General features: G+C 36.4%; 1 pseudogene; it reads right to left on the reverse strand.

The window, feature by feature from the left end:
- Positions 1–2,303: 2,303 nt before the first annotated feature.
- Positions 2,304–9,024, reverse strand: LOC137025281 (putative nuclease HARBI1; annotated as a pseudogene).
- Between the last annotated feature and the right edge of the window lie 669 nt (positions 9,025–9,693).

The raw sequence follows: 9,693 nt of genomic DNA on the forward strand, positions 1-9,693 counted from the left end.
ACATTTTGTAGGCAAAATGTCTGCCGCCCAGGTCAAAAGGAAGTGGGAAAACCTAAAACAAAAATATAAAGTAAGATTAGTTTTAAAAGTGGTTATTCCCAAAATGTGAATTCTTTCATGTTTTAATTATGCTAATGTTTGTTTATGTAATAGTAATGCAGTAATCTAATGAATATAATTGAATATCTTGGTATTTTGCTTTTACATTTTTTTTTTTTTTTTTGTAGGATCTGAAATGTCCACAGACTGGTGTGAGCACCGAGGATGGTGAGGTTACAGCAGCATCCTGGAAATGGTATGCTGTCTTGGATGAGGCAATAGGGGGGAGACCCTCCATCACACCACCCAATCTTATTGCCTCATCTGGACCAGGTGTTGCTGTAACCTCACCATCCTCAGTGAGGTCAACATCCTCAAAAACAGGGAGGAAAAGGAAGGACATAAAGGAGCTGATCTGTGAGATCAGGAGGAGGAGAAAGAAGCAGAAAGAGAAAAAGAAGCGGTTGAAAGGGAGGAAAGGCGATGGAGAGAGATGGTGGAAAGGGAGGAAAGAAGAGAAAGAGAGAGACGAGAGCAAGAAAAAAGATGAGAACGAGAGGCCAGGGAAAGAGAAGAAAGAAGAGACCAAGAAATGAGAGAGAGAGAGAGGAAAGAAGAGACAGGGAGACAAAGGAGAGAGAGGAGAGGTTTCTTCAGCTTTTAGAGCTTTTTGCAAAAAAAATTGAATAAAAAAATAATAGTAACTACACAATCTCTTTCCATTTATTTATGTTGGGATTTTCTTTGTTTCATGCTGTTTTATCAGCATTTTATTTTAATGTTAATGTCCAGAGTTTTACAGTAGCTAGATTTTGTCAGCTGTAAAGTGCTTAATGTTTATCATTGAGTAACAACTATTTTTAAAGCACACTGAATTTTGTAGTAGTTTCAGTGTTTTTGTCAAAAATGTTGACTGACAATGAGTACAGTACTGTAGAGAAAAGACCAGCCAGCTTTAAAATGTATTCATTTTATTTATTTATTTATTTATTTTCTAATTTAACATCTACATGAATAAGAGTACAAAGCTTAAGACAAAATCACTTTTGCATCAGGTTGTATAATAGAATTTTAATAAACACCTAATAGAAATTTTTTAATATAGTGGTGTCAGAAAAATGAGCTTCAGCATATTCAGACAGGTGACTTTAACAGTTTTAAAAAAGCTCTTCAGGTTAATATGTATTTGCTTCTAGCAATCCCATAGCGATCCTATTTATAGGATTTCACTTTTTCTTTTTTTTTTTTTTAAGGGAGGATGGTTGGAAATCCAAAATGTCCCAGACAATTACCCCAGAAATAAGTAATTTGTAAAATTAAGTTCAAATATATTTATATAATATAAATATAACCCACAAGTGACATTTGTGATATGTAGCTCAAATTTCATTTTTTGTACAAAATTCACTTTTTTAATAGAGAAAATTTATACAGAATTATTATACAAATTCACACACACAGCCTTAGGCAGTGTGACAGTGGTTGGTGGGTGTCACCTCTGGGGACCACTGCAGCTCCGAGATCACCTGTTGATTAGCCTGGGGCTGCAAAATCCCCAGTTACCATGAGCAGCCGCGAGGAGGCCCAACAGGAGTCTTGGTGATGGAGAGGCTGTGCACTGGCAGAGGAAATCTATAAATGGGTTTTTGCGGGTCTTAAATAGTCTGAATTTACCCTTTCACAATTTTAAACCTTAAAAAGGTCTTAAAACAGCAGAAAATTTTAAATTCATTAGGGCAATAAATATACATGCACTGCCAAAAATAAATGACTTTAAAGTTTGAGTTATTCACAGCTTAAACTATATGTTTGTAAAATTAAAGTAATGGAGATCAGTACAATTCTAGTTGTTGTTTTTTGAAGTGTTAGTAAACTTTTAAGTGTTGCTATGCACATATAAATATATGTATATTTATTTATATGTGCTCCATATAAATTTACATTTAGAGAACATATTGAGTTGTATACCCTTAAAATCTGTAATTTACCTTTATAAAACTCGCAGAAACCCTGAAAAAAAACTATTTTTTTCATCACTAGGGCTGCCAGTGGCAGTGAGCAGTAAGTAAGAAGGATGCACACAGTTGCAATGCACCTCTTTCTTTCTACTGCTACTGCACTTTTCGCATCACAACACCCTGTGGGCTGTGCCCACACACACACACCTAACTATTTACATATTAACCAGCTAAAATAGAGAAGCTTAATAAATGTCAATCTGAGAACAAGAACTGATTTGCAGAGTCTTAACCTGTTAAATTGTCTTACAGGTAATCATGCTCATGAAGAGCACACACACAGTTGTCTGGTGCGGACAAGGCTGCAGCCAGATTGTCCCGCACATCCTCTCCTGCGCTGGCTTCTGTGTTTTGGGGTTCAGGTGGGTCACTGTCAGGATCTTCTACAACCTCTGGATCAATAATGTCCCCATTCTGAAGACAGAGGTTGTGGAGCACCGCGCAGCACGCAACAACATCTGGCACAAAGGCAGGGCTGACATCCAGGGCCTTGAAGAAGATTGAGCGCCAACGTGTCTTCAGCATCCCAAAGGCTCTCTCCACAATGTTGCGTGCACGAGCATGCTTGGTGTTGAAGCGAGCCTATTCTGTACAGGCTCTCTATACGGTGTGATGAGGCAGATGGGTGCACTCAAACAAGTATACCCACCATCTCCAAGGATGCATTTTCCTGCAGGTCGATACAGGCGGCCAGTGTAAACGGTGCTGTTCTTCAGCACCCTGGCATTGTGCACAGACCCGGGGTACCCAACAAAGATATCAAGGAACTTTCCATTGTGGTCAGCTATGGCCTGCAGCTGTACAGAGTGGAACAGCTTCCTGTTAAAATAGCAGGCGGCGTCACTTGCAGGTGGCTTGATACGGATGTGACAGCCGTCTATAGCACCAGCTACCATGTTGAAAGCTGGAGACCCAGCCAGCTGGGCAAAACCTGCTCCCACTGCCTCCAGGTCATCCGGGGTGGGGAAAGTGATCAGCCTCCTCAAAATATTGATGACTGCCTGGCTCATTTTGTGCACAATGTCATGCACTGAGGACTTTGGAATGTCAAAGGCCATTGAGACAACTCTATATGATGCTGCATGAGCCAGCCAATAGAGGAACACCAGCACCTCAACATCCATTTCCCAGCCATGGTCAGAATCTGACTTCAAGCGGAAATGAGGGATGTGATGGTCTGTCGTGAAAGCCGGAGACTGGGACGAAGGTCAGATCCATCTTCGAAATACAGTCGGAGAATTGGCACAGCAACATTCAGGCGGAAGTAGGTTGTAGGGCTCACAGTCTGTAAATGTTATGTAAAAAGTTTTTTTTTTTTTTTTTAGAATATGTATATACTATTTATTTATGTACATTGTATGTATTTATGTATATATTGTATCTATAATATTTAGGTTATGTATATTGTGTGTATTCATTTTCTCTTTATCTATATATATCTATCTATCTATATATATATCTATATATACATATATATAGATATAAATTAATTCATTTCGTTGCTCCAAATCAGCCTCTGCCATGATGTTCACAGACATATCTTTTTATTCTGAGGTAAAATTTCCTAGCTAAATGGGTGATTATACTTACGTTATTTGACAAATATTTAACGATCTGTTGACGAAAGCGTGATCTGCGAGCAGCTGACCGACGCCTCCTTTGAGCTGTTGACTGAATCGACGTTAAAACGCAGATGAAAGCGGTAAGCATTAATAAAAACATTGCAGATGTTCGCGGAGTACAGTGGCCCCTTTAAATTTTCGCGCTGTTGTGGTGACGCGTGACACATGACAACATTATCATGGCGGATGTAATACGTCCGAATTCTATTCATACTACCCGTATTCATACTATATGGAACGTACTTCTTCAACTACAGGCACTTTTGGCCTTGTGAACTTGAGGGGAAAAAAGTGTTCAAATCAAAATTGTCATAGTCTAACAGTTAAATATATATATATATATATATAGTCTAGTTTAATGATCCATAAGAGAACGCACTTACATTATAAGACAAATTGTCTTAGTCTAAGTCTAAGAATTGCCCTTTAACGGTCGGGTAGTACGCTCAAATTCAAATGTAGTAACTACTCGTGTAGTATGCGATTTCGGACGCAGCCTTTATTTTTTCTTTGTTTTAACTCAATATAAACTTTATTTAAAAAAACACAACATGGAATAAATAATTATTTTATTTATAAAAAAACATTAAATATAAACACTTCAGAAGTATGTGCACAATTTCAGTGATATTACTGGTTTGTTATGAGCTATACACTATAGCCATAATATTTGTCTGTGTGGTGTTTGTTTTAGGACACAGCTGGGAACTCCAAGATGTACACGTTTACGTTCAGATTCTCTGAAGTACGGCACAAACCAACATGGCGGCGTACATCGCACATTTAGCTCCACTAAAGGAAATCATTATAAAAGGTGTTTAAAACAACAAAACACATCAATAAAGAATGGAATATCTCATATTTCACATTATAGTTAAAAAGTTTGAGAGTATTTTGTTTAAAAAAATAAATAAATAAAAGCAAAACATCGGTCACACAGTGTTATTGTGGCTACATCACATGACAAGCAATGGCGCGTCACCATGGAAACATTAAAGTGACACGTTCTAAATAACGGTCAACTGCAAGTTGGGGGCTCAACCAGAATATTTTAAACTTGGGTATGAAAGGGTAAAAAGATAACTTCGGATATTTAAAATGATTAACTGCTGGGCAGGAGTGATTCTAAGTTCCAGCAGTCTCATATTGGTTCTGAAGAGCTGATAATGGTCATTAATTTGTGTTTAAAATTATATTAACAAGCATTGCTTTTTCCAATCCCCATTATTTCATAGATATGTACCAACAATAATACAATTAGTAAATTGATCAAAAAAAAATTATACTAGTGCATGATGTCATTTATGAATTTTTATTTATTAACACTGAAAAAAGCTAAAAACTACTAAAAACAAGTTCAATGAATAAATAAGAGGGTGGGGACAAGACACTAAGGGGGAGGGGAAAGACTAAAGGGAAGAGGCAAAAAATTGGCCAAAAGGTTATCTGGCTTGTCATCATGTGCCCTGGCGATATCTTCTTATTGGATAGCTGCCAAGTTCAAGACCAATTGATCAAGTTCAAGTTTTTAATTGATCACTCTGCAACAAGCCAGCCTATGTTCTGAGGTGAGACACTTTTTACTTTTCAAAATACATTTATAATAAGTTGTATTCATCAAGTTATGAAGTACAGATTGTATGATATAATACATTTTGATAAGATTTATTTTTTTTTATTAAGTTTTACGTCAGAAAATGAACTTTCCTGTCAGGGGACTTTTTTTGAGTTAAAAGTGACAGTATAACATACATTCTGACAGGATTTGGTCTCAGAAAAAGGGGTTCTGACAGAAAAATTTATTTTCTGAGGTAATTTTTCAACTTAATTCAAATTATATTAATGATTTTCATCAAGTTAAGTTGAAAAATTACCTCAGAAAAAAGAAAAAAAAAATGTAATACTGTAATACTATTAATAATATGTAATATGTAATACTAATAGAAAAAAATATATAATACTGTCATTTTTCACCAAAAAAGTCCCCTAAAAGGTTGGTTCATTTTCTGAGGTAATAAATAATCTTTACATTAAATCTTATTAATGAACTTCAATTAATACATTTATTAATTGCAAATGTCTGACAGGACTATCCTGTAAATATTTGAAAATGATCAATGATTTTTTTAAATTATAAAGTATTTTAAGTATTTTGTGTACTTTTCTCTTACCCTCTAGATGGCAACTCCTAGCCCCTACTCTCGGCCAGCACCAATCCGCTGCAAATGTGTAGCCAATAGAACCATTTCCAAAGGCGTCACCTTTGCGAGAGAGGGCACAAAGGTCAAAATTTCGTCACTGAGGGTGAGGTCAACTAGTAGCCTCAGTGATGGGAAGAATATATACTTGTCATCAAACAACAACGAGACAACAGATTTTGAAGAGGGAGTTTCCTATTTTTTAAAAAATGTAACGATTAGCAATAAATACGGCCGCCAAATTTTTTATTTTGGCAAATCATCAACTAGATTTAGAACAGCACCTGTTACACTTTCCGAAGAGGAGGAGAAGGCTGCTAAAGACGCCCTGTGCCCTCCCTCAGACCACGTCACGGCACAGGAAGAAATCTTCTCATGGGGAGATTACTTGACTCTTAAAGGGCAAGTACAAAATGTGAGTTATTTTAATGCCATTACTGAATATCTAGAAATAAGTTCTGCATTCTTTTGGATGAAAATAAAGAATCAGATTTACAAAAAGGATAAAGGTGGTCTCCAAACTTGGCCCTGGAGGGCTGCTGCCCTGCAGAGTTTAGCTCCAACCCCAATTAAACACACCTGAACCTGCTAATAAAGGTCTACATTGGCATGCTAGAAACTATTAGACAGATGTCTTGAGGCAAGTTGGAGCTAAACTCTGCAGGACAGTGGCCCTCCAGGACCAAGTTTGGACACCCCTGACTTAACCATTGGTCTATTATTCTGCAGATACAACCTCTGAGGATGGTTGAGGTACAAGGGAGTGAGGTCCCAGTCCTGGACCTGTCCCTGACTTTTTTGCCACAACTTAGGGACATCGACGTGTCTCTGTGGAGAGATGAAGCCTTGTGTGAGCTCTACGTTGGAGATGACGTAGAGCTGAGCTCATTTAAAGGTCTTCATTTGGGAGAGTGGGAACGGCAAATTAAACTCCTCCACGTACATGACTGTCAAGGTATACAAATATAATGCAAAATGCATTAGCGGCTTCTCTAGAACGAGGGAATGCACAATGTTGGATTTTTGCCAATATCCTACAATTTTTAACTCATTTTGGCTGATAGTCAATGCTGATATACATATCTTTATTCTGGAGATATTTTAAGTGTTATGCTAGCGTCATAGCATTAAGTCAAATCATAATTCTGGATTAGACATCTATTAATAAATTCGTAAATAGAAGTAACTTATGTTATTTTAGGTCTAACATGTACAGCACCCCTGAATAAAGCACCAGGACCCAGGGGAAGCTCCTTCAGCTGCTGCATATGCTAGTAACTGTTAACTGTATCACACACCAGACCCTACCTTCTGTACTTGCATTGTCAAGTTCAGAACAGCAATTCATTAAAGTGAATCTAATCACAGGCAAGAGTAGAAGAATGCTGACATGTCCCATCAGTAAAGCATGTTAGCATCATTTTCCATATTGGACTGATGGTGATGATTACATTTTAAACCTTTATCAGCAAATGACACTCCAATAGTATTGTGCATCCCTTAAAAACTATGCATATAGTTAGCCAAACATGACGTTAAAGGGATAGTTCACTCAAAAATTAAAATGTGATGTTTATCTGCTTACCCCCAGGGCATCCAAGATGTAGGTGACTTTGTTTCTTCAGTAGAACACATATGATGATTTTTAACTCCAACCGTTGCAGTCTGTCAGCTATTTTCCTTATTAAAACAGCGACATCTTGCATTTGAAATATATAAGGCTCCAAGTCAAAAAAAAAAAAAATCCTCAACATCTTGAGAATCTTCTAATAGTTGCATCACGCTTTCAGATTCAAGGTACCGCTTCACGTTGACTTCGCTATTTGGTGGCAGCGAACACACTTTGTGGCTGATGCAGTTGACTCGTAACTAGGCGCTCTTTGAAGCATGTTACAACTCTCACAACGATGATTCTTAGACTTGTTTTTAAACTCTGTTGCCAGTGACCGCATCGCCGAGATCTTCACTTTTCACCATCCCTGACAGGGCATCAATGCGAAGCCTTCCAAAGCAGCCACTTCTTGCACCTGACTGCTCCTGGTGGTGATGACATAAACGTTGCCCCTGAAGTCTCTAGTTAAAAAATGTGAAAAGTCTGTCTTCCAAGCTGAAGAGCGCCAATATGGGTATCTCATAATTATGCTTTAATTTTATCTTCCAGATAACATGTCTGGGTTTCTAAGATGCTCCCATAATAAGACATGGATTCTGTGGTTGTGCTTATGAAGGTTTAAAGTATCTTTAGTCCTGTCCAGAAGCTTCTCTTCTGTGTTGTGCAACTTTGCCCTTAATTTTGATAGTGTTATTTTTCTTTTCTTCGTTTTGGGTGATTCTTTTGGGGTAGATGTTTTTATTTCTCTTGGTGTCTATATCTCATTTTTGGGGGGAGTTAAGTTGATGTCATTACGCTGTAAAAAAAAAATGATATATTTATACAAGTTGGAAACAAAAAAAAAACAAAAAAAAAAGATATTAAGAACTTTTGAAAATAGTGTATATTGTGTTAGTTAAACTTAATTACATTAAAATTATAATTATGCAGTTATTTTAACTTAACTGTTTAAGTTCAGTAATCTTACATTAATACAAATGATGTGAAACTTCCTTAGTTACTCTACCTTGTGTAGACCACCATACAGTTATTTGTACTTATTGAAATGGAAACTTAACTGAAAATAACCTTATTCACTCTAATAGTGACTTGAAACAAAACACAACTGTTACAATGAATTACAAAAAAAAAAAAAAACAAACAAACAAACATAATGAAAATATTCATAACTCTGAATATTTTGACACACACAAAAAAAAAATATTCAGGAGCATCATCCGTGGTCAGTCTGAGCATGTTCAGCAGACTATTAGTTGCACCTGACCATAAAACCTGACATTTTAAGCTCTTGCTTTTTAATATTTTAATAATATAAGTTGCTCCTACTAAATCAACCATATATTTACATCTTTTTAATGTTGACCTCTACATTTGAAAGTTCGGTCAACCTTTAAAATAGATTTGACAAAATTGGAAACTGGATTTTTATTTATTTTTTTTACTGGGACATTTACCTGCTGAGTCAAGAATGGCTGTTCTTTTGGGGCAGCATCTTGAAGATTTTCTTGAACTTCATTTGCTTTAAGAATTCTCATTTCCGAAACAGAAGTTCTCTTTACCGCAACTGCTGTTAAATGGTTGCGGTATATGAGAATGGTGTTGCGGAGGATGAGGTACCTCAGTATGTTTTGCTAACAATAGAGGAGCCATGAAGGCTTTGCTATTTTTTTACTCAGACTTTAATAAAGCACATTTTCATAAAAAATTGTAAATCTAACAATTTTCGAAATGTAGAATTTCGGTAATGATAAGCGAAATGTCGTGTAAACATTCTGACAAGAGAATATTTAACATTTAACTGGAGAGATATAAAGAGATGATCTTACTTGGTAGCCATCTTGAAGTAACTGGCCCATGTGTTTGGCTACTCAAAATCAAACTATTTAAATTCTGTATTCTGTGCTTAAACAGTCCTCAAAGTGTTGCGGAGGATGAGAACATCTGGCATGGACACATCATTTTCCTAATTTTTCTTCTTTATTATTATACGTGAATATTCAGTAAATTGAAACATCCATTTATTGTTTTCTAAATTATTTTATGTTAATTTGTTTAAATTACAACATAACACATGTTCAAACACAGCCGGACGCATTGCAGTAACGAGAATTTCAGCAGAAATGGCAATAAAATTGAAAAATAATAAATTCTTATGTTGAAATCACACATTGTGCAAGGTAGAGAACAGTATTGTCTTTATTCTG

This window comes from Chanodichthys erythropterus, chromosome 8 (genome assembly GCF_024489055.1).
Source record: "Chanodichthys erythropterus isolate Z2021 chromosome 8, ASM2448905v1, whole genome shotgun sequence".
In the NCBI taxonomy this organism is placed as follows: Eukaryota; Metazoa; Chordata; class Actinopteri; order Cypriniformes; family Xenocyprididae; genus Chanodichthys; species Chanodichthys erythropterus.